Raw genomic sequence first — 24,892 nt, 5'->3', positions numbered from 1 at the left:
ATTTTTGGAGCATCCGCCAAAATGCTGCTGAATTTCTGTGGCATTTCGGCGGCGACGCCTCTCGATGACACCACTTGCCGCCGACAAGCGACGTCATCAAGAGGCGTCACCACCGAAATGCCACTGCCGCCACGGTCCTTCCTCTGGTGCCCGCCAGACAAAAAGGTTGGGGACCACTGGGGTAAATATTACTCTCTGGTTTTTTGGGGTTTTTTAAAACGTTCACAAACCCCTTAAGATCTGAAATGTAGTCAGATACAGTTTTTCATTTTCAACCCATTTTAGCAAGGAAAGTGGTTCACTAATTTTTGTTTGCTTTGAACGCTGATAACTATCCATACTAGCTGTAAAGCTGGTAATGTGTATGTAGCGGACCTGTGATTGACAACAATACATACATCATTGTTTGAATTGTTCCAGAGGGCTGAGTAGCTTCTAACTCAGCTTCCCTCTCCAGAAGGAGAAATGGTGGTTCTGTAACCTGGGCTGCCATCTCTCTCTTCCCAGCGCGGGCCCGGAAGCAGAAAAGATCGGGGGGAGATGAAAGCACCATCTCCTCACACTGCCTTCTCCACCTCTTCCACTCCTAGGCCTACTCCAGAAGGTGAGATGGTGAATCAGTGACCTAGGTGGCCCAGGCTCTGAGCCACCATCTCTCTTTCTAGAGCAGGGAGCTTGAGACTGGGAGTTTTGGCACTTCCAAAATTTGGGTGAAAATCAGTAAAAAGCTGAATAATGGCATTTGTAAAACCTGGGGATTTTTTTTTTGGTAAAAATCAGTAAAAACTGAAGATGAAAGGTCTTAAATACTTCTTAACATAAGAGACTGGCTGGAGTTTGTGGTGGAAATGAGGGCAGAATTTGGTCCTTTGGCTTTAAAGTTGTTTAGCAGTAGTGCGGGTGCCTTTCATGCATAGCATTACTGTTTTAAAATCAGTGGGCCTGATTCTCCTCTGGTACAAAGCTGGAATATTTCCATTGAAATCAGTGGGGTTACACCAGTATACAACCGGTGTGAGAAGAGAATCAGGCCCACAGAATCAGAAGCTGGAACAGGAAAAGAACTACTATGTTTTCAGCTCCCCATTTCCTAGCCCATGCAGGATTGTTCCTTATTGTTCATTTATTGGTGTTTTGTCAAGTCTGGTTTTAACTCTCTCAAGCAATGGACCATCCACCACTTCCCTTGAGTCTGTCGTGCCTCCTATTAAATCAAGATGATTTCCTTGATATTTGTCTTAAATTTTTTCTTACTTAATTTCATCTTGCTTCTACTCATTATATCCCCTTCTACTATTCTAAATAATCTGGTGGGGGTTTTTTTTTGCTTGATGTTTACACCTTTCAATATATGTTGATTGCTTTCATGTTTCCCCCACCCTATGCTGTTACTTTTACAACTCGGACATATTTAATCCTTCTGATCTTTCCTTTCAAACCTCCAATCATTTTTGTTGTTGTCTGAACTCCTTTCAATTTGTCAACCCTGTGACCGGAAATAAACACATTATTCCATGCATGGTCTAATTACATCTGGAGAGAGGAACTATAGCTTCCTGTTATGTGATATGCAGTCGGTGCTTAGTCAGCCGAAAATTACACTTTTTTACTATCATATCATATTGCAAATTCATATCTAATTTCCTGCCTACTATCTCTCCAAAGTCCCTCTCTGGATTACTGCTTTCCAGCTATCTGCCTCTTGTAGAGTATCAGTGTTTTGGATGATGATGAAGGGAATGTTCATTTGCATTTTTCCAAGTGAAATCTCAGGTTGTTATTTTCTGTCTGTGTTTCTAATCTGGGAGAGTTGGAAACTTTGTTTAAACAGGCAGGGATATCGCTCCTGAAATTGACCAGCTGGCACTTAGAGAAGAGATGCCATTATTATTATTATTTATTTTATTATTTAAGATTTATAAAGTGTACCTATCATCCTTTCAATGTCCCTTCATTGGTCCTCGGCAGTATTCACAGCTCTGTCTACTTTACTGTAATCAGTGAATTTTAATTAACCATGCTGTTTACTCTTCTGCATTATTAGTAAAGAGATTAACACTGAACCTAACACAGATCCCTATGATACATACACAGCTTTCTCCAAGTCAGTACTTGGGTTTTTTTAACCCTTTGTTTGAAGTCATTTGAAAGTGATGAGATTCAAGCCGACTATTTCAGGTCTGATGCAGAGCCCACTAAAGTCAATGGAAAGGGGCCCAGTGTCTTCAGCGGGTTTTGGTTCAGGCCCTTTAAGAACAATATTTTGTTGATTAGGTCTGGTCCTTTGAGATACTAAGCAACTTAACCCCCACTAAAGGCACTAGGAGTTAAGGGGGCTCAGAATCTTGCAGGACTTGCTCTGGGTCTCAGAAGCTATACCATAATCCAAGTATATAATAGCCACTGCTTTGCCTTCATCCATTAATTCTCTAGCTCTAACAAAACAAACAGCAATTATGTTTGCACGATAAGAGCTATTCTCTATAAACCAATGCTATTTACAGCTCATGGTTCTATAACCCTTTAGAAATATTTTTTCTTAATATTAGCTCAGTTATTTTCATTAGGGATAGAAGTTAGATATATGGGCCAGTAGTTTCCAGGAATCACTCTGATTTCATGTTTTGAGGATATGCACTAAATTTGCTTTTCTCCAATTTTCTGGTATTTGTTCAAGAATAGTTATATGGTACATTTCTTTTGCTAATTGCACAGATTGGCTGATTTTATATTTGTTTACATTTTCAAAATATTTCCCCTACCTCCTCTTTTAACAATAGCCATTTTTATCGTCTTTATCACTTCCTAATTTTGCGAACAACTTCTATTTATTTTTCTAGTTGAAGACAAATTTAATAAAGGAATTCAGCATCTCAGCCATGTCATCTCAGTAATTAATTTCATTGCTCTCCTCATTTATTAATGGGTCTGTTTTCTCCCTTTCCCATGATATATTTATAAAAACCTTTCTTAGTCCTTTAATTCTTTTGGCTAGCATTTACTCATACTGTATTTTGTTGTTCACATAATCTTTTTCTCTACGAGATGTAAATGACTGTATGTTCTTTTGTTTGGTTTCTTTCCTCTTTATCCCTGGTGCAAGGGGTTTCTCCCCTCGCCCCCCCCCACCCCAACTCCAGATCTTTAAACTATATTGGTTTCTGACTTGGGAAGCCACACTGACTACCTCTCATTTCCTCCACTCTTCCTTTTTAGAGTGTGTCACATTAATTATGATTTCTTTATGATTCCTCAACATCTTCCACACAGATGGCATTTAATATTTTTTTTCCAGTGGCCTTACCCTAGAGGTGCTTGATTGTGATAGATAGCGAGGATACCTCACACAACTGGATCCTAAATTACTTCAAAATTATTCGCTTCCTTTGAAATATAATAACCTGTACAGCTGCACTCTGGGGACTCATTCTTTACTATTCTGTATGGACACAGCTTGTGGTCTCTGGTTCTAAACTTCTCTGTTATCTGAGTGAGTTTTTGGTAAGAAGTAGAGCCAGGGTATTTTCTAATCTAATTGGTCTCCACTTTTGGGAGCTCAAAATTATCTTCTGTATAAATAAGGAGTATATTTGATGCATGTTTGGCTGTATCCGATATATATCTGACTAGTTAAAATCTTACCTGAGTCCGGCATCCCATGAATTTAGTGCCCTGCAAATTGGTTCAGGAATTATTCATTCTTGCTCTCCTCCAGTACAGCTCAAAATCTGTAGCAGACAGCCACTGTCTCTTTCGGTTTAGTTTAATCTTTTATAATCTAACTCAAATAATTTCATCAGCCTTCTCTTCATTGTTAAATTGTTGCTTGCTGGCATTATAATTAATTTTGACATATAATGCCACCGTTCCACCTTTCATTCTCTCATATTAATAGATAATGATGAAAACATATACACGGTGTATATAATGTAGCATAGAGATATAGATCTGTGTCTTAATCCCTCATGTTAGAAGAGTAGAAATGTGTTAAGTCCTGATGGTTATAGCTCATTGAGGGTTTTAAAAATGAGTTTGTTTCTTGGTCTGTGACTGCGACATATCTTGGTTTAAAACAATAGACAGTAGCTGTTTATTGTGTTTAAACTTGAGGGCAAGTGCTTCAGTTTTCACTGCACTTTCCAAGGCACTAATTATAAAAGACTGGACTGTATTACACCACATCCAGTTTCTGCGCTTCAGAGTACACCTCTACCCTGATACAACGTGCTCCTCAGGAGCCAAAAATCCCTATCGTGTTATAGATGAAACCCCGTTATATCGGGATAGTGGCGGCAGGACTCCAACGGCGATTTAAAAGGCCCAGGATCCCCACAGCGGCCAGAGCTCCGAGCCCTTTAAAGCACCGCTGGAGCCCTGCTGCCGCAGCCCCAGGGTAGTGGCAGCAGGGCTCCAGCGGCAATGTAAAGAGCCTGTGGCTCCGGCCGCTGCGGGGAGCCCGGGCCCTTTAAATCACTGCCGAGCCCCGCAGCCGCAGCCCCTGGGTAGCAGCAGCAGGGCTCCAGCGGTGATTTGTAGGGCCCAGGGCTTCCTGCAGTAGCTGGAGCCCCGGGCCCTTTAAATCGCCGCCCAAGCCCCGCTGCCGGACACCAGGGATTACTGCACTATATGCGAACCCGTGTTATATCGGGTCATGTTATATCGGGGTAGAGGTGTATTTATAGAACTGCAGCCTATTTATCCTGGTTTTCATTCATTTAAAAACTTTGATTACAGCAGTAAGTGCGAGAAAAGAAAAAATAAAAACAAACAGAAAATCCCCTTTTATGCATTTGTTATATATGCCAATAACAATTACGTCACTGGTGTGTAGTTAGATAAAATTTTCCTTCTGTACTTCAGTAAAATTCCAGAAAGAACACCCATAAGGAATTAAGCTATGAAGACTTCTGGAGAAAGTATGTTAAAAACAATTAGCAAAAAATTAACGTAGTAGGTGAAAATCAAGTCTATTCTACCTTAGAGTTTCAAGCTATCTACTGTGTCATCCATGATCTGTATTCCCAGCAGGAAGCGTTTAGCATGGAAGGGGAGTTAGTGCCACAAGCCGAGGAATTCATTCCTAAGGAATGCATGTCTGGTCCAGGTGCTGCTGTGTCTGATGCTAGCCAGGCCTTGCCGCCAAGCTGCAGCCCAAAGAAACAGTTGGAAATTCCCAGGGATTGGCCATTATCTCAGCCAAGAGTCTTTTTTTTTTTTTTTAATTTTATTTGAATGACATGAGAGTACGTTTGATGGGGATGCCAAGTTCTGGCTGTCTTTGGTTTTTATCCCTCTCTCCCTTCTTTCCTTTTTTCTTATTAAAAGCAAAGCAGAATGGGCAGATTGTCCTGCCTAGGGAGCAAAACTGAACAGCTGGCTCGGTATTAGGAGATCAGGATGGGAGAAAGTGAGAGTGAATGAGTGTTGGAGAGAGTAAACAAACATTTAAAAGAAAAAAAAATACCCCCTTCACTTTATTCTGCAAACAAAGTGGAGCGTTAGCTAATGTAGAATGTGTGTGACCCACTGAGATTTGGGGTGATGGGTGTAATACTTTTCAGAATAACATTTTCAAAAGTGCTCTTTTCTTGATCTCTGACTGCAGAAAATTCCCAACCTCTGCACTGTGTGAAATCTTAGTAGTTGGGGGAGATTCTTCTTATTGCTGTTGTTTGTATAGCACCAATATGATGACCCCTGGGTCATCATCAGGGCTTGAACAAGAACTCTAGGGGGATGTCCACACTGCAGCTGGGAGATGTTTGCCAGTGTGGGCAGACAGACTTCCGCTTGCTCTGTTTGACCTAGTGCACTAAAAAGTAGCAGTGTGGATGTTGTGGCATAGGCAATGGCTCAGGCTCGGGTGGCTAGCCTGAGCTGCCACTAGTGCTGCTATGGCCACGTTGCTATTTTCAAAACACTAGCTCGAGTAGAGCTCGCACGAGATGTCTACCTGTGCTGGGCGTCACACCTCCCCGCTGCAGTGTAGACAAAGTCCCTGCCCTGAAGAGTTCTCATTCTGACAGACAATGTAAACGCAGACAGACAATGCAGAGGAGTGGGGAATGAAAGCCAACAAAAATGGAGTGATTGAGTCCTGAAGAGGGAAACGAGTTCTGGAAGAAGGAGGAACTGAAATGAAGCTGGCATGTCTGATGGGGCCAGGGAGGGGCTTCCAGGCTGAGATGAGCAAATAGTAGAAGAAATTATTTCCAAATTTCAAATTCAGAAACAAATTAGTATTTGACTGGGGACTTCTACCAATATTCAAATGCTCAAGCTTTGATAGCACAGTTTTACCCACAGAATAGCGTGATGTTCCCTCACGACCAGAGTGCTTCATGTGAGCTATGGCATGGAAACATCTCAAATTAACTAGGCTGTCCACTAGTTGAAACAATCTGCTGACTCTGAATTCATCGGTCCGGTTGTAGAGACAAAAAAATTCTGCTTTGTCTCCTGCACAGCCACGGCATAAGATTTAAATATAAATGTGAATATAGCCATTTTGCAGTTGGGGAAGATCAGAGTTGAAGGCATGTCTATGCTTCAAAATTAAGTCGACTTAAGTTGACATACAGCCATCATAGTAATTAAAGCAGTGTTCCACGTCCACACTATCTATGCTCCTTCTGTCGGTGGTGTGCGTCCTCACCAGGAGCGCTTCCACTGACTTACCTTTGTGGGGCACTGACAGCTGGAGCCCCACACAGGGCTCACAGCTGGAAACCCACCGCCAGGAACTGATAGCTGGACCCCCCAGCAGACGCTGATAGCTGGACAGCGGGGCTCACAGCCAACGGGTGATGTAAGTGACGCAGTGTCTACACAGACACTGTATCATCCTATCTACATCGACCTACGCACTACGCCTCTTGCGGAGGTGGAGTTAGTAAGTCGGCGTAGCGGGCGACTTACATCGGTGGGAGCTACATTTTAGTTTAGACGCTTACAGAGAGGTCAATGTAAGCTGCCTTATATCAACCTAACTCTGTAGTGTAGACCAGTGTAGCGTTTTTATATTTTATTTGGCTGAAGCGATTTGCTGATTTTGACCCAAGTTCACTAATAGTTTAATTCGACTAAAACATGCATTTTTTGACAAATTTACTGTTTACTGAAAAAATTCATCCAGCCCTAACACTAGGCTCTAACCACTTGCCAACACTACCTGCTGTTAAAGATCCTGGGTATGTAATTGAGAAATTATTTTCAGGAATGTACCTACTGGCAGAGAACGTCGTCTTTCTCAACTTTTGCTTCAGAGCTATTAGTGTTAGAAGCCATTCTATCAAAAATGCATGCATTCGATGTATTGTGGGTTTAATGTAAAGGTGTCAGGTATCTCTGAAAAGAAATTAAGAGAATGTCAAAGGTAAAACTAAACAAAAGGGCAGACACAAAAAGGCTGTAAATTAGGTGAAAATTGCAGGCAAATAGACAATAGAAGAAAGTTTAAGTAGCAATTTGTTCTCCTTTGCACAAGGAAATGCATTTCATTTAAAAAAATCTCTGAAGGAGCTGTACTTTATAAATACTGTACTAAATATATCCGAACACAGAACAGAATTGATTATTGTACATCCTTGCCAGCCCACCCTCAATAAAACAAAAGTGAATATTGACTGACAGCCCTAGTCCTTCTTAATGAATGTTTTAATTAAATATCCACTTTTCCTGATTACATCATGTCTGTGCTCCTTGCTCTAGATTGGTTCCCAATCCAGTACTGGGTCCTTTTCAAGGTTCTGGCCTTTCAGGGTAAAGATATTTGAGACTTCATCTCTTGGCACTCCACCATGACTGCTGCAATTGACTGATGGGGATGTGCACTTGCAGGGCCATCGAATTCTCAGTAGCAGACTCTTGGCTGTGGATGATCCCCACTGTCATCAGGGATCAGACCAGGCCTGAGCTGCCAAATTTTTAACAACGGGTTCCCTCCTTCCCCCCCCCTCCGTGGGGGGGGGGGTCGTGCCCCATCCAACCCCTCATGTTCCTTAACACACATACTCCGAGACCCCTGACCCATCCCCCCCTTCCCTGTCCCCTGACTGCCCCTTGCCGCCCCACCCAACCCCTCCTCTCATTCTCAAGGGCCCCCAGAACCCCTACCCCATACAACTACCCCTTCTCTCTATCCCTGAGTGCCCCCACCACCTCATCCAACCCTGCTCTTTCCTGACTGCTCCCCGGGACCCTTGCCCCCATTCAATCCCCCTGTTCCCTGCCCGCGGACTGCCCTGACCCCGAGCCACCCCCCCCCCACCCCCTCCCTGCCCCCTTACCACACTGCCTGGGGACCGGGTCCACTCTGCCAGGACCACGACCGGCGCCGAGCCCGACACCGGGGCCCGACTCCGCTCGGGGCGGGGCTGGGGGCGCGGGGCAGGCGGAGACGGGCCCTTTGCGCAGAGTCAGCGCCCGGGTCTCCCCATCGCCCCCGCCCCTGGCTCAGGAGGGGGTGTCCCAGAGCCCGGCCCCACCCCCTCCTGGCCCCCAGGGGAGAGACTCCCCGGGCCGGCCCGACTCGCCGAGCCGCTCGGCCCGACTCCCCGGGCTGGCCCGGCACCGGGGCCCGACTTCGCTCGGGGCAGGGCTGGGGCGCGGGCCCTTTGCGCAGAGTCAGCGCCCGGGTCTCCCCATCGCCCCGCCCCTGGCTCAGGAGGGTGTCCCAGAGCCCGGCCCCACCCCTGGGCCGGCCCGACCGCCAAGCCGCTCGGCCCGACGCCCCGGGCCGGGCCGGCACCGGGGCCCGACTCGCCCGGCCGCTCGGCTCGACTCCCCGGGCCGGCACCGGGGCCCGGCCGCTCGGCGGCAGCTGCGGGGCCCGACTCCCCGGGCCGGCGCTGGGCTGGAGGGAGCCGCGGTCTGGGACCGGGAGCTGCTGAGCCAGCCGCACCTCCCCTCCCCCTCCGCGCCCCAGCTTACCTGCTGGCTGCCTCCATGCCGCTTGTTCAGGCTTCCCGCGAACATCTGATTCGCGGGAAGCAGGGGAGGGGGAGGAGAAGGGGGCGGAGCAGGAGAGGAGTGGGCGGGAACTTTTGTTAAATTTAGCAGCCCTTAAGAAGTGGTTCTAAAATGGCTGCTAAAATTTAACAACGGGTTCGCGTGAACCCGTGCGAACCCGCTGCAGCTCACCCCTGGGCCTGAGTCTTGTCTCATTATATCCTGGTCCTTTCCCAGTAAAGAAGATACCAAATAACCTGGGCAATTTTCCCTTAGAACAGTGGTTCACAAACTTTTCCCTACTGGGGAATCCCTTATGTAGTTCAGGTCTGGCCAGGCCACCCTTCCCATTTAATATTATGGATAAGTCAGAGTGGTCATGATCCCGAAACCTTGGCACAACTCCAGGTTGAGGACCTGTGCCTTAGAAGACAGCCACCTAGATTGTCTTTCCTTGTAAAGTGGCACTGAGTGAGGGAAAGGAGGAGCATTTGTTTAGTCCCCTCGGTCCCTGGCTTCATCCTGATTGATTCCACTTCCTCCTTCCCCCAGGGATAAATTCTTGTTTGCACTCTTGCTTTAAAAGGGGATGGAAAAGCTTTTTTGTTGTATCAGCTGGCAGGAGACATGTGGCTGCAGAGCCTAACTGCATCATCTTTCTAAGGTGCCTGAGCAAACAGGAAATATGACTGATACTGGGGCATTCTGCAGCGTAAGGAGCTTGCTGATGCCATCTTTAACGTTGGTTAGAAGAAGAAAACATGCCGGGAGGCTCCCATGGCAGAATTTGGACTAGGTACCTATTTAACCGCACACCTAGTAAGATACGCACCTTAATGGGTGTGGAAGTCCTCCCCACCTCTGCTACCTTTCAGATATCATTGGAACAACTCCTGCTGATCTGGTGGCCTCCTTACTAGCCCCCTTTCAAATTTTGCATGCTCTGAAAGTTGCACTGCATGGTGGTCATAGAGGACACAGAGTTTGATTGGAATGTGTTGTCTAATGAGTGCACAACCACCTCACTAATGCCCAAACCCACCACTCCAGCCATTAACTCCTCCTAAACCTACCACCCTCAATGAGACGCCTACGGCTACTTGTTCTTTACAGCTTCCCAGGTGAAGAAAATCTTCCAGATCACCCCTGTGATAAGCTGACATTCTCTGTTTTCCCAGTTACCAAAACCTCCTGGATTTTACCCTGTAACAAGACCATCCCTTTCGACGGGGCCAACTTTTGTAGCGCATCTTCAAACTTCCATTGAAATCAGACCCTTGGTGTCAAATATCAGCAAAAGAATTCTTAAGGTACAGGGATGCTTTTGCATTTAAAGGTTCTTAATAAAAAATGGGGGAGGGGGGGAGGGGGCGAGGGAAGGCAGAATAGCCAGCCAGTCTGATGTACATGTGTGCTGAAATGTTTATGTATGTTTCTCCTCCATGAAACATCAGGAGCTGTTTAAGGTTCATATAGCTTTTTTGTGTGAGGAGCTACTGATAAGGTCTCCATACTTGATACTGATCAAGAAATTATATGAATTTTGTATAATGGAGCTAGTGAATACTGGGTTGTCTGCCTCACCTAACATCTCCTTGCTGTGTGATACTCAACATCTCCTTGCTGTGTGTATGTCTGCATTAATCTTAAAAAACAAACAAAAAATGCTATAACTCTCAAAGGCACTTAGTGTAAATGATTCCAAATTTGTGAATTTTATCTTTACAGCTAGAGCCAAATGTTCAATATAAGAAGACAAATGTGTGATTCTCAGAGTTTGTATGTTGTCATTAAACTATATAATCTTCTGGGTTTCTGTTAGGGTCTGTTCAGGGCTTGGGATTTGTATTTCTGTTCATTTGTATTTGTGTTTCTCGTGAGATTTTTTTTTTTTTATGCCTAGGAACCAATTTAGGGGGCTGAAATAATACACAGACTTGTCCTTTTCCAGATGGGAGCAATACTTCAAAGAGATGGGGCCTCATGTTGTTTTTGCCCCATGAATGGCTCCCTGAGCCATTGAAAAAGCCACTTGTAACATAACTACAAATAGAAGCACTGGTTGAGCCCCCAAACTGCTATTTGTCTTCTTTTAGGTTCTTCTGCACCTAAAATCAAAATAATCTTATCTCGGTATTGGTATGAGGATAAAGAACAGATGTTTGTAGTAAAGTACAGCTTATTAAAATATACTTGTGATTTCTCAAGTAGTGTCTCTGCATTAATAGTGTCAATAAATCAGAACTACTACTGTGGGGCTAAGAATCCAGCAGGTTATTTTTTTCCTTCTGTAGTGGTGAGTCAGCAAGGTTCCCTCTTTGATTTACAAAATTGGATTTTAATCTCTCTGAAACCATTATGCTAAATCAATTTTTAACACAGCAGAGCATGGAGGTGCAAAGCCCCTCTTGTTCGCTAGTTGCTAACTCCTTGCGTGAGTGAAAAGACCAAATTTAAAAAAAAAAAGAAGAATCCAAGAACACAGGTATAGAGTTGTGAATGCACTGAGAGGCCAAGGTCTTAGACTAGCAAGAGGCATATGCTACAATGAAAGAAAGGGCAGGAGAAGACTAATTAGAGTAACTTTTTTTTTAACCCAACTCCAGAGTTGTCAATGCATGAGGCGAATCACTCCTCTGACCATTTGGACTTGTGGCTGAAGTAGCAATTGGCAATTATTCAAATCCAGCGAAAGGCCACAACAGAAATGAATGAGAAGTTCATCTGCTTTCATGTGGAAAGTGGGAGGAGAACAGGTTTTGGATTTGTAAGGAGACTGTTAAGGAGATGCTCTGTGGGTGCTTGTTTTTTATCCTCTTCTTTCCCATCTTAAACCACGGTGCATCTCTGTACTCACTGTGCTGCTAGTGGAAAGGTAAGGACCACATTAGGGTTTTGCAAAATAGGTCCAAGCTGCAAAGCTTCAAAACTGAGTTTACAGTTGTGAGAGCTAAGTGTTCCTTAATAGTTCATTCACAATGTGCTGGCCAGACTGGATGTAAATTACCTTGTGGGTGTTACCGCAGGAGCAAACACATTTGAAATACAGGTATATAATCAATATTGATAACTTTAGATACAAAGATGATACATGCATACAAGCAGACTAACCTTATTGTGCGAATCGTAACTTTTTCAGTGACACCTTACATGACATACTTGTATAAAATTTGTTGCAATAGTCTAACAGTGGCAATATTAACAATATATATGGTCATGTTTCAATCATACAGCATTCCAGGACTGACTCAGAAAGAATGCGTAAAACATATTGGCTTATTGAGATAATATCTTTTATTGGACCAGCTTCCGTTGGTAAGGGAGACAAGCTTATCTCTCTCACCAAGAGAAGTTGATCCAATAAAAGGTAGCACCTCACTCAGCTTGTCTCTCTAATATCCTGGGACCAACATGACTGCAACAACAGTGCTCCTTACAGCTAAAGGAGTGTTATTTCTTTAGCCCAAGAGGCACTGTTCTGTACAATTCTATATAGGTTCTTACACTGTGCTTATCTCAGTACAATCAGTGCTTGTGCTTTTTTTGCTGGCGGTCCTAAGTGGTGCCAGTGTGTTATAAGAAATGCAGAGAAGTGAAGAGGAGGTGCTGTCTCCAGTAATGCATTCTTAGGGCTTCTGGCCCAGCAGGAGAATCAGAAGGACACACTTTGAAGAAAATAGCAGGAGAGCAAAGTGAAAGGAGATGGTCACTGGCAGAGTGGATAGGATTGGGGCAGGCATAGAGCAAAGGGATCTTGCCTGGAAACCAAGTACAGATCTTGTAGCAAATAATGTACTTGTACAAATCATATTGGAGTTCTGCTGCTCTGGATAATGATTCCACTGATTGTGGTGGCACCTATGGGAAGAAGAGAACCTACGTGCAATTCCTTTCAATTATCCTACTTGTAGGTCATGACTCACAGGCATTTCTAGTTTAATATGTGTTTCTGATGCTTGGACTATTCCTCCATTCCTCCTACATAAAAACCTCCCTCCCTCCCAAACAATGTGACAACACTTTTGAGATTCTATAGGCTGTTCCTTCATGTCACAAAAGCCCAGTTCGCTCAATTGGGTGCTTGGTGTGTTCAGTTTGATTAAGTACATAGGGAAGTTTAGCAACTCTCTGTTTAAAACAACCTGGCATCTCCCTTCCCCCTTACTGAGCCAGTTCAACTTGACAGATTTAACTGTGAATATACTAATAACCTCTGGTTATCTGAAGAGCTACCATTCCAGTGAGATCCCATAGAAGAAATATTAACTATTTCCCATTATTTCTTCCACCCCAATACCTGATTTCTCAGCACCGTTTGGTCTTCGTTAGTATTTACACCATTTTGACACTGATTATTTTTGTATACTCCACTTCACTCATATTAGTAATCTTATGTGTTATTAAGGAACAGAAAAGCAGTGGGTTCCAATCTTTTCAGGTAATCCGTATTACCAGATGAAAAACTTTGCTGTGCTAGCCAGTGCCCTCCACCTCACATTCAGTTGTGCAAGCTCTTACCCAGGGTGAAGCTTGAGCTTCCCTTATTAATATATTGACTCTGGCTGTGGAGCACTCCAAGCTAAAACATGGGCTAGTATGTGAGACCAGCACAAAGCTCATTATTATGGCAGATAGAGGGAATTTAGAGTAAAAAAAAAAAAAGCCTGATATAATGGTACTGGAATATACAAATGGATGGGAATTAATGTACTAAACCTCAACCAAGTTCCCAAAACAACCACCTTTCAATTGGTAAAATAAACCATGAAAACACATAAGATACCAAAATATAATGGTTGGGCAAATTAATCTGTTGTACTATTATAGCTGTTGAACCATGTTTTTATATATCTTGAGGGCTGGAACTAAGAAGCATTTTGCTGTCCTTGCAAACACACGTAATAATGAGAACAGTGTTGGCAAAGTAATGTGGACTGAACTGACTTTCTGTGATATATTTCAGTGCAAATTACAGATGCGTTTTACATTTCATTCTCATTAAGGCACAAATAACTTTCTTGCACTGAATACCAAGGCCAGTTTATCTTACTTAATAATTATATCAAGGCTTATTATGGACTCCTTGTTTGTAATTCTCACTTTTGTTGTTGAATTCCAAATGTGTTGTTACAAAAAATTATATATTTTAACAGATGGATTATGTTGTGACAATATTTAGTCCAAATTGATTTTTTTCAAGGAATGTAATGAATGATCACGGGCTAACTAAACGTATGTTCTTTAAGATGTGTTGTCCACAGACAGTGTATTCAGGGTTGGCATGTGCTTTATGTGCGTGAAATTGGATTCTTTTGAATAGCTGTTTCCTCTGGGGTTGTGCTTGTGCCCTGCATACCCTCTCACTCCCCACAGCTGAGGATATAATGGGTAGGGTGACTACAGCCTGGATTAATTTCCTTCCTACTGCCTGTGCTGTCAGACAGAACCCTGTAGTGTCTGCGTTCCTTGCTTTTGGTGTTTAGCTTTTATGTACTGGGATATAGGCAGTGTGGCCTAGTAGTCAGAGCTGGAGTCAGGTCTAGTGGGCGTCCAGGTTGGGGAATGAAGCCAAGGGTCAGCACTAAAGTCAACTGCCAGTTACCAGAGCTAGTGGTCAAGCCAGAGTCAGAACCAGGAATCAAAGCTGAGGGTCAGAGCTGAGGTCAGATACCAAATGCCAGAGCCAGGGGTCGAGCTGGAGTCAAGGTCAGAAGTCGGAGGCCAGGGTCAGAGCCAGCGCTGATCACTGAGGATTGAAGGCAGGGCGTAAGGGCAGGAGGGTGGCAAGGATCAAGCATGGAGCAGGAACACAGTGGGAACAGCAAAGGAGCAAAGGCAGGAGCCAACAGCAGAGCAGAAACCAGGAACAGTGTTGGGTGCAAGAGGCAGGCACAAGCAGGGTTCAGTGCAGCCATAACAGGAAACCATCTTGTTACTTGGCCAAACTTCCTGTTCTTCTTCCTGGCTTAAATAGTGTAATTGCACCAATTGGTGGAGCCGGGCAATCCTCCAGTCAGAAGTCCCGTGGCTGGTGCCTTGGGTGGAGCTATAGCCCTAGTAACTTCCCAGCTTACCTGGATTTAGTAGCCATCGGGTGGAGCTCAGGATGTGGCAACGGTCAGGAGATTCCTGGATTCAAGACCTGGGACATCACAGTAGCTAGTACTTTTTCTGCACATAGGAAAAGTTTGTTAGTGTCAGTTTAGTGCTGATAGGTTTTCTCTGACAGTTGGCTTTAGACACTTCATTTTAGAACAGAGTAGTGATAGGGTTTCTGTTTTATAAGGGATCTCTCTCCTGTAATTGACCCCTCCTGGTACAAGCACTTCCCTCCCACCACCATACAATAGCCTAAAACATCTGACCCTAAATCACTGGACTTTAAGATGTGCCTATGCTGCCACACTGCTAGGCTTGTGAATGATGGGAATATTGGAAGGCTGTAGTGCCTTGGGAGGGGGCCATGCTCCAGTGTACTGCTTGATCTGCAAAGCCTTCTCTAAGAGGACCCAGAAGGTGAGAGGGCTGAAGCTCAAGCTCTCGTGGAAGATTCACTGGTAGATCCTCAGAGAGAAACTCCAGGTATTCTGCAAATCCCATGCAGCCAGAGTCCTCTTGAACCGAGATGCCACTCTAGGCTCCCAGGCCATTTTATTGAAGCCTTCCTCATCAGCTGCACTGGTGATGCATTCAGAAAGGAACTGTAAGGAACCCCATTCTTTGGACTCAGGCTGGCACTGATTCCCCTCTCAAAACAAAGGGACAGAGAGCCTCTCATAAGGCTCATTCCTCCAGAACCCTTAACGTGAAGTCCTGTACCGATGCCCGAGCACTGAAATCAAAGTTCGTGCTGATGGTCTCTTCCTATTCCAAGGACCGTGCTGCCTTCAGTACGGATAGGAAGACACTAGCATCAAGTATGCCAGTACTGAATATCTTGGCACCATCCACACTGGCACTGGGAATCACTGCACTGAGCGATCCCATACAGAGACCCCTTTCCTCAGTACCACTGGAGTCTTCTGTTATGGCAGCTCACACCCTCTCTATGCTGGTACCATCCAAGAGACCTTTTAGTGGGAGTGGCACCAGGCTAGAGGTCACCCTGGTCCTCCACAGGCGGCACAGTGGGAGCCTGGCACAGAGGCCTGGGAAGAATCCTTGAGGGGCACCAGAAGATCAGGGACAGGTGGAGAGCATCCCACTGATGCGCCCTCTCACTATCCATACCGACCACGGCCCTACTGATTCCCTGGGGCGTGAACCCCTCTGATAGCAAGGTGACTTCATTCAGTCTCCAGAGCTAGATCCTCCTCGCCAAAGAAGCAGATCAGTGATCTCAGGCTCTTCTCTCTCAACTTGTGTAGGGTGAGGAGGAACAAAGTGGAGATGGCTACTCTCCAGAGATTCAGCCACCTCTATCCATCTCATCTTCCTCTCCAGACAAAGCAGATAACACCCCATCCGCTGCTTCTATGGATGAGCTCCAGGTTTTCCATGACATGCTAAAAAGAATGGCAGAGATATTGGCTATACCAGTGGTTCTCAAACTAGGGCTGCCGCTTGTTCAGGGAAAGCCCCTGGCGGGCCGGGCGGGTTTGTGTACCTGCTGCGTCCGCAGGTTCGGCTGATTGCGGCTCCCACTGGCCGCGGTTCACCGCTCCAGGCCAATGGGGGCTTCAGGAAGCGGTGCGGGCCAAGGGACATGCTGGCCGCCCTTCCCGCAGCCCCCATTGGCCTGGAGCAGTGAGCAGCGGCCAGTGGGAGCAGCAGTCAGCCGAACCTGCGGACGCAGCAGGTACACAAACCCGCCCGGCCCGCCAGGGGCTGTCTCTGAACAAGCGGTGGCCCTAGTTTGAGAACCACTGGGCTATACCACTGATGGTTATACAGGAGAAGTCACACATGCTTCTGCAACCTTCTATGGGTCAACTCACCATGCACTGCATCAACAGGTGAGGGGGAGCCAGATCCTCTCACTTTTGCCAGGAAGCCGCACATATCTGTGATAGGTGCATTCATTGTCATGTTACATCAGTAGCTCTACACCTACCCAGCCTCCATAACACACTGGCAGACCACCTCCGCAGAAACATATCCAAGAACCGTTAGTGATTCTTTAAGACATCAGTCCTCCTAAATGTCTTTTGCAGATGGGGATTCCACAGGTGGACCTGTTTGTAATATGTCACCACAGCCAGGCTTCTTCTCAGATGTCTTCCTCATCCAGTAGGATTCTGGACTGCTGTACACTTTCCCACTGATACCCATGGTGCTTAAGGTCTTGAGGAAACTGAAGCAACATGTGTCAGGTTATCGTGATAGCCCCAGCATGGGCCATGCAGTTTTGATACTCTGGCCTTGTGAATCTGTCAGTATGGCAACCCATCACCTTACTGGTCCTACTGGATCTGATCTCACAGAACAATGGCTGGATCCTTCACTTGGATCTGACATCATTGCACCTAAAAATCTGGAAGGTGACTGATGCTTACTGAAAAACGCTATTCTGCTTTGGTTCATGATATCATGCTCCAAGGCGGGAAACCTTCAACCAGACTGTCATACAAAGCCAAACAGAAGAGATTTTCTATCTGGCTAATGCATTGGTTTTCAGCTTCCACGTCAATCAGTCTACTCATCTCCCATATTTCTTCCCTAAACCACATTACACCCCACGTGAAATGAGACTGCACTCCTTGGCTGTCATGAGACCATTGTCATTTTATTTGCATAGAACCAAGCCATTCAGGTGTGCACCTAGACTCTTTGTGACCTGTGCTGAAAGGGGTAATCCTTATCATACCAGAGACTGTGTAAATGGGTCCCAGCCTGTTTCAGGAATCAGACTTTTTACTTTTTGACTTAGGAAGATTGGATAAGTTAGCATTCATGCCACATTGGAGATCTGCCTAGCAGCTATTCAAAGTTCATTCTACACCTTTCCCATTCATTATTCCCTAGTGCAAGCTTCTAGGTCAGATGCTAATTTTGGTAGGTCTCTCCTGCATTCTCTGTTGAAGTAGGCCTCTGCTCACCCACCTCCAAGCACTGAGGCATCTGCATGTGTTAGTCACCAAGAGTGGAATCTGCGTGGACCGTCACTCAAAGAAGAAAGTAGTTATTTACCCTATTGTAACTGGGATTCTTCAAAATATGTTGTCCACTCAGATTCCACAACCTGCCCTCCTCCTCTGCTGGTCAGAGTCCTCCTGCTCCTGTGGAATTCTGACTGGTGAAGGAACTGAGTGCAGGCTGCCCTCCCTTTTATGGCTCAGAGGAGCGAGGGGGTACTTGGGCTGCACACCTGGCCCCAGTGGACACTGCTATTCAAAAGAACCCAATCTCATGCACATGGGGTGCATGTACACTGAGGTGGAATCTGTGTGCACAACACATCTCCAAGAACCACAGTTACTGTAAAATGAGTAACTGTTCTTTCACCTCTTTTATTATTGTTATTATTTATTTATTTGATTTGAGCAGTTGGAAGGGAGAGGAAAACCAGGAATGCTGCTGATTTAAATGAGGCAGCTGAAGGGAATTGCTCAGGATGGAATTATGAAGAAATTGTATTTGGGGAGGAGGTGGAAAAGCCTAGGTGTCTTTCTTCAAGAAAATCTTTTTTAGTAGATGTCACGGTTGTATCATTCACCAGTGGGGTACTGCTCTAATGGTGTTTTTTCCCCCCGGTTTATGAGAGATCAAACTAATTAAACCATCTCTGGCTCTGAGAAAAGATAAAAATGTGAGCACTTCATATTTCTTTTTATTAAAACCTTCACCCTGTAATAGGAGATTATAGGAGGTACTTTGCTTATCCTGACAATAATATAACTCCTATTCTTTAATGGTGCACATTTGATTTTAATTGTGTTTCTTCCCTTAGGTCCTCTTTTTTTCAGGAAGTTGTAAAAGGGTTGTATGCAAAATGTGCGTAGGTAGATGGTTAGATAACAGCAATCTTATATAGTGATCAAGGTGTTCAGTTCAAAAGCCAGCAACAACAACATTTGTCAAGCAGTGCTCTGTCATGTTCCATCCAGTTTCTGAAACAATAGGTCACCCCACCGTATACACCTTTTACACATAGCTGACTATACATTGCCATACGATAGAATGGAAGTTCCTATGATTCCTTAGGACTGAGCTTTTAAAGGGATTTTGTCAAGTGAACCTTTTGAGAGCTTTTAGGGGAAAAACTTCATTAAATGTATCATGTTTTTCTTCCAAATTTTGCTTTTCTTAAAATGTGTTTTTTTTATTTTAAAACAGATGTTCTTATTACTGATTAAAAGCTCGTAAATACTAAACACATTTACAGACTTGTCTCCAGTTTCATATGTTCCAGTTTATGGCCACATGTTATATATAGTGGGCATTAGAAGACTACCATAAACCTGCATTTAAGGTTTTGCATAAAGACACGAGCAATCTGTGATTTAGAATTTACAAATCTGACAGTGGGGTTCACTTGGCAGCTTTCCCACAGTATAAGACCATGGGTCCAAGTCCTTCACTATGGACCAAATTCATCCCTAGTGAGAGCGGGTACAAATGTACAACTCGTCATGTCAGTGCAATCTTGCTCAATTATCATAGCACCGAGGTTGGGCCTTAACACTTGAGCTCCTATCCAATGCTCATGGTATGGAGCGGTTTTGAGGAGAAGTGAGCCTAGATTATTAGGGGCTTTGTATGGTATTATAAAGGCAAAGAATTATTGCTAATATTAATATATTGCTATATTATATAATACTAATTATATATTAAGCTGAAATTATTTCTGAAAGATTCGGGGGAGGGATGGGCTCTTCCATGCTTTCTCCCTCTCTAAAAAGAAGTGAGGTTTGAATATTATTTTCTGTTCCGTAGGGGAGGAACAGCTGTGTCAGAGCTGTGAAGTATGTTTATAATGACTGAGTTGAATTGCAGAGTGCATTTTAGGTTGTGTTCAAATCATGGCAATTTCACCTCCCTCAGTGACAGAGCAAGCAGCTCTCTACTTTGATCGTTGATGTAGACTTGGGGATTAAAAAAAAAGAAAAGAGAGCTTTTGTTTCAGGCCTGTCATGTTTTTTTCACACATGACAATGTGTCACTGGGAGCTGTACTCTGCCAGTTTTGCATACTGCGTGCAAAACCTTCCATTGAGTCAGAGGATGAGAGTAGTTAAGAGAGGGGCTCTGGGGCGTTTTCACAGCAAGCACTGACGTCTGTTTCATATACCATCGTTCAAGCTCAATGTGCTTCCCCAAGGGATTGCATTAGACACTGGTTAATAAAGTGACTCTCTACACAGATAGAGCCTGACCCAAAGCTCACTGAAGTCAATGAAAGTCTTTCCGTTGACTTTAATGGGCTTTGGATCAAGCCCCCAGGGAGCCATTTAGCGTTAGGATCTCAAAGAATGTTATGTGTTAATGAATTAATTCCCTCACCACCCCTGTGAAGTAGGCAAGCCTTATCTCCAATTTACAGGTGGCCATTACTTGGGAACAGCAGGAACTGGAGTTACGACTGGATAAATATTACTATTTATGCATTGTGCAAACATGCTCCTTAACCCAGCATTCCTTGCTCTAGACTGGTCCCATGATGGAAGTAGGTGGAGTTCCCAACCTGCTTTAAACAGAACCTGTGGACAGAGGGCTAGATCGTCAGCTGATGTAAACCAGCATGGTTTCATTGACTTCAGTGAATCTGTCATTTGACACCAGATGAGGAGCTGTCCCGCTATATTTAGTGTAAACTTAACCCCTTCTTTGGGAGTTCACTTCATTCTTCTTATCTGAGTTTCCAGTGAAAATCTCCACCTCAACTTTCTTGGCTCTTCCTAGGATTTCCCTGTGGAGTTCTCTCTGCCCTAGAGAGCCATCCTATGTCCCTAGTGGATTTAACAAGCTGAACCTGCCATAATGATTCATCAGGAGTCAATCAACATCTCCATGCTGGGTTCCAAAACCTGCTAACAGAGTGCACACAAAAAGAGCCTGCCACCCTGTTACTACCACTATGACTTCTTGTCCTCTTCCTCCCATCCCCTGGGGTTGGGTCGTTGCATACACATCCATTTTTTGTCTGTCTAAGGCAGCACTAAGATCCACCTACTTACTGTCTTCTTTGATGCAATCCATTCATCGCTTCTTTAACTTTCCTTGAGGTCTCATTCCTGCCACCCTCTCCTGCCATGATGCTCTCCTTGCAGGTCCTCTTCATTTATCCTGTGTATGTACCCGAACCAGCAAAGTTGCACTTCCTGGATTATGTCTTCCACATCATGGACTTTGCCTTATATCTTAATGCTTCGATTTCAAAATCTGTTCCTTTGTGTAACACTTTTTATTGCTCAAAGGTAGTTTATTTGCCACCCTGTTATGCTTGGCATAAAAAATGTTCCATGTCACAATAGTACGTGTACACACTCTCTCTCTCTCTCTCTCTCTCTCTCTCTCTTCCTTTTCTTATACAATTTCAATAGCTAACCAAATCCCCCTAATTTTTTCTCCCTGTATTTCAGTGGTATGAGTGTACATAAAAATTATAGCAAAGACATCATTTTTTTAACAGCTGTGTTTAGTTGAATAACAGATTTAGAAAGTGCAGATTTTAATTAATCTGTGTTTTCTGCTGGGATTTCAGCACCATGTGATTTACTTTTCATGGTTGAAAAGTGTAATTGTAGTTTTTCTCTTTAGCTGCAAGTTTATCATCCCAAAAAATTGATTCAGTTCTTCTTTTTCCTAAAGAAAACTCAATATGAAACTAATGGTACATAGTAGGTAGTATAGATAATACACTAGGTCTAAATGCTAGTGGTGGTGATTGAGAGTAAGAATAAGTCAAACAGCACTCTTTTTTCAATGATGCTGCATCTTTTCCCTGTCATGCTATTGCTACATCAAGTCATGGTGCATGAATGTGATTGTTCAGAAACCAAAGTTTGGGTATGAGAAATAGCATCAGTACAGTTCTGTAGGAAGAGTTGGATTGCAGGAGAACGGTCAGATATCCACTCCTTGCTGTTTAGAACTCAGCAGGGATCCTGGTTGAATAGAAATAAAGAACAAGCTATTGAAGAAAGGTCAGAGAAAGGGGTATTTTTCCTGTGTGTAACATCATAAAATCTGCATGCAATGAAAGGAGAAAGGTAGTGGGGATGTTGTAATAGAACATTTTATTAACATAACATTATTAGCATAATGAAGTGCTAATAAAGAGGCTCATTTCTGTTGCTCTCACTGTTGTTGCAGGACTGGCTTGTAAGCCTTAGTATTTTGGCCAAATAAATGCTTAGGAGGAGGTATATGTGTGTTTATGGTGTGATGGAGCAGGGCCGGATGGCTACAGGAAAGTACTGAGGAACAGGTATGTTAGCCCCAGGCTAAGCAAATCCCTAGTACCATGGGAACCAAAATGGCAGTTGCTCCAGGCTAATCAAGGCACCTGGGGCCAATTAAGAACTTTCTAGAAGGCACCGGAGAGAGCTACATTGATTGGAGCACCTGCAGCCAATCAGGGCAGGCTAATCAGGGCACCTGGTATAAAAAGGGGAGCTCACTCCAGTCAAGGGAGGAGGAGCCAGAGGAAGGAAGTGTGTATGAGGAGCTGGGAGCCAGAGACACAAGAAACTAAGAACTGAGAGGGTGTACTACTGGAGGATTGAGGAAACACCATACAATCAAGCAGTATCAGACACCAGGAGGATCCTATGGTGAGGATAAAGAAGGTGTTTGAAGGAGGCTATGGGGAAGTAGCCCAGGGAGCTGTAGCGGTCAAGCAGCGGTTACAAGTAGCACTATAGAGACTGCTGCAATTCACAGGGCCCTGGGCTGGAACCCGGAGTAGAGGGCGGGCCTGGGTAGGAGGGATAGCTCAGTGGTTTGAGCATTGGCCTGCTAAACCCAGGGTTGTGAGTTCAATCCTTGAGGAGGCCACTTAGGGATCTGCGGCAAAAAATTGGTCCTGCTAGTGAAGGCAGGGGGCTGGACTCGATGACCTTTCAAGGTCCCTTCCAGTTCTAGGAGATTGGTATATCTCCAATTATTACCTTTTATTACCTTTAAGCCTCGCTACTCCTAATCAAACATAGAAGGAGTTGATCCAGACTGTGGGTTTCATCCAAGGGGAAGACCACTGAGGGGAGGAAATCCGCCAATAAGCGCAGGACCTACTAGAGGAGAGGAGGAACTTTGCCACAACTGGTGTCAGGAGTGGGATCTTTGGTGTGCACAGCGCGGCGGAAGAAGGAGGGTGATTTAAAAAAAACACACACACCCCAAAAAAAAAAACGGGGTTTACAATTTGTTACCACAATGGATGATGTAGTACGGGCACTGATACAAGCCACGGCGGCCCAGCAGGAGGCTACCCGTGTCCAGGCAGCTGCCCAGCAAGAAGCAGTGCGGCTGCAGCAAGAAACTAACCGCCTGCTGGTGGACCAAGCTGTTCAAGACCGAGCTATGTTGCAGGAACTGGTAAGCCAGGTAAAGACCCTTACAGAAATGAACCGTGGGCATGATGGGACACGGCTCATACGGGCTAACCATTGGCTGCAGAAAATGACAAGAGAAGATGATGTAGAGGCATACCTTCTGGCCTTTGAGAGGACAGCCCTACAGGAGGCCTGGCCTCGAGATCAGTGGTCTGGCATCCTTGCCCCATTCCTGTGTGGGGAGGCCCAGAAGGCCTACCATGATCTGCCTGAAGAAGCTGCAGCAGACTACTCCCAGCTGAAGGCAGAGATCTTGGCCAGATCTGGGGTAACATCCGCAGTACAGGCCCAGCGGTATCATGAGTGGAGGTACCGGGAAGACAAAACCCCGTGGTCCCAATTATATGACCTCATCCATCTCGCATGAAAATGGTTGCAAACAGACTCCCTGAGTCCGGAAGAGATACTAGAGGTTCTGGTCGTCAACCGGTACACGAGGGCACTGCCACCAGGTCTCCGCAAATGGGTAGGCCAGAACGATCCGTGCACCTATGATGAGATGATCACGCTGGTAGAAAGACGCATGACAGCCAGGGAATTGACCCAACTACGCAAGGAAAGCCCCTTCCGTAGCAAACACCCAACCCCAACTCTGGAAGGAGGGACAGCCAAACCCCTGGGGAGACCTAGGTGGAGGAAGAGGGGGGCTGAAAACCAACAGAGACTCCAGAAGGAAGGGATTGGCCTGAGTGGAGGGAACCCTGGGACTAAACCCCCTAGCCCACAGGATGGGAGACTGACTAGAAACAGCTGTAGATGTTATGCATGTGGGGAGTGGGGACACATAGCAGCACAGTGTCCCAGCACCGAAGAGCCTATGCAATGCAACTTGGGGGATTGGGAGGTCCCATGGTCCCTTATCCACCTTGCGGGCGTTGCGTTAGCCCCACATAACTATACCAGGCCAGTGAAGATAAATGGAACAGAGACTACAGCACTGGTGGACTCGGGGAGTGCTATCACCCATATATTGGGTAAGCTAGTAAAAAGTAGCCAGCTGCTGCAAGCCAAACGTGTAGCAGTGACATGTGTGCATGGGGCCATGAGCCAATACCCCACCATCCCAGTGGAGATAGAGGTTCAGGGGAACCCCATTGAGGTGACAGTGGGCGTTGTACCTAAACTCCCATATCCTGTAGTTATTGGGAGAGACTATCCAGGGTTTGATAATTTACTTCCCCCTGAGAGGCTGCAGGGAAGTGGAGACCCTGTTGACAGCGACTCATCATTGGGGGAATGTCAACCCCCCATGTTTTCTGAGTTTTCTCAGGATATATTATCAGCCCCCCAAAAGGCCCGGAAGACAAAAAAAGAAAGGAAGGCTGCGAAGGCTTTGGGAACCTAGATCCTGACCCAGGGCCAGAAGACTGCGCTAGTAGGCAGACGGGCACGAGCAGCCAACAGAGAAACTACCAACACGGAAGGTGAGCCGGAGGCTGGCCCCAGCCA

General features: G+C 45.1%; 1 protein-coding gene across 15 annotated transcripts in view; it reads left to right on the top strand.

Moving 5' to 3' along the window:
* The window catches only part of NEXMIF (neurite extension and migration factor), a 226,612-nt gene that overhangs the window by 122,902 nt on the left and 78,818 nt on the right, over positions 1 to 24,892 (top strand). For 2 of the 15 annotated variants that reach the window (XM_039487175.1, XM_039487171.1), the window contains one exon: positions 10,128 to 10,259. The exons of 12 other annotated variants lie outside the window; for them this stretch is intronic. The gene's annotated coding sequence lies outside the window, so the exon portion shown is untranslated. Of the gene's footprint in view, positions 1 to 10,127; positions 10,260 to 11,682; positions 11,825 to 24,892 lie in introns of those variants that run through there. One more of the 15 variants, XM_039487181.1, reaches the window with a different exon arrangement.

Source organism: Mauremys reevesii, linkage group 9 (genome assembly GCF_016161935.1).
Source record: "Mauremys reevesii isolate NIE-2019 linkage group 9, ASM1616193v1, whole genome shotgun sequence".
Lineage (NCBI taxonomy): Eukaryota > Metazoa > Chordata > Testudines > Geoemydidae > Mauremys > Mauremys reevesii.
Note: the sequence above shows the minus strand (reverse complement) of the source record. Positions and strands in the feature narration are given on the sequence as shown.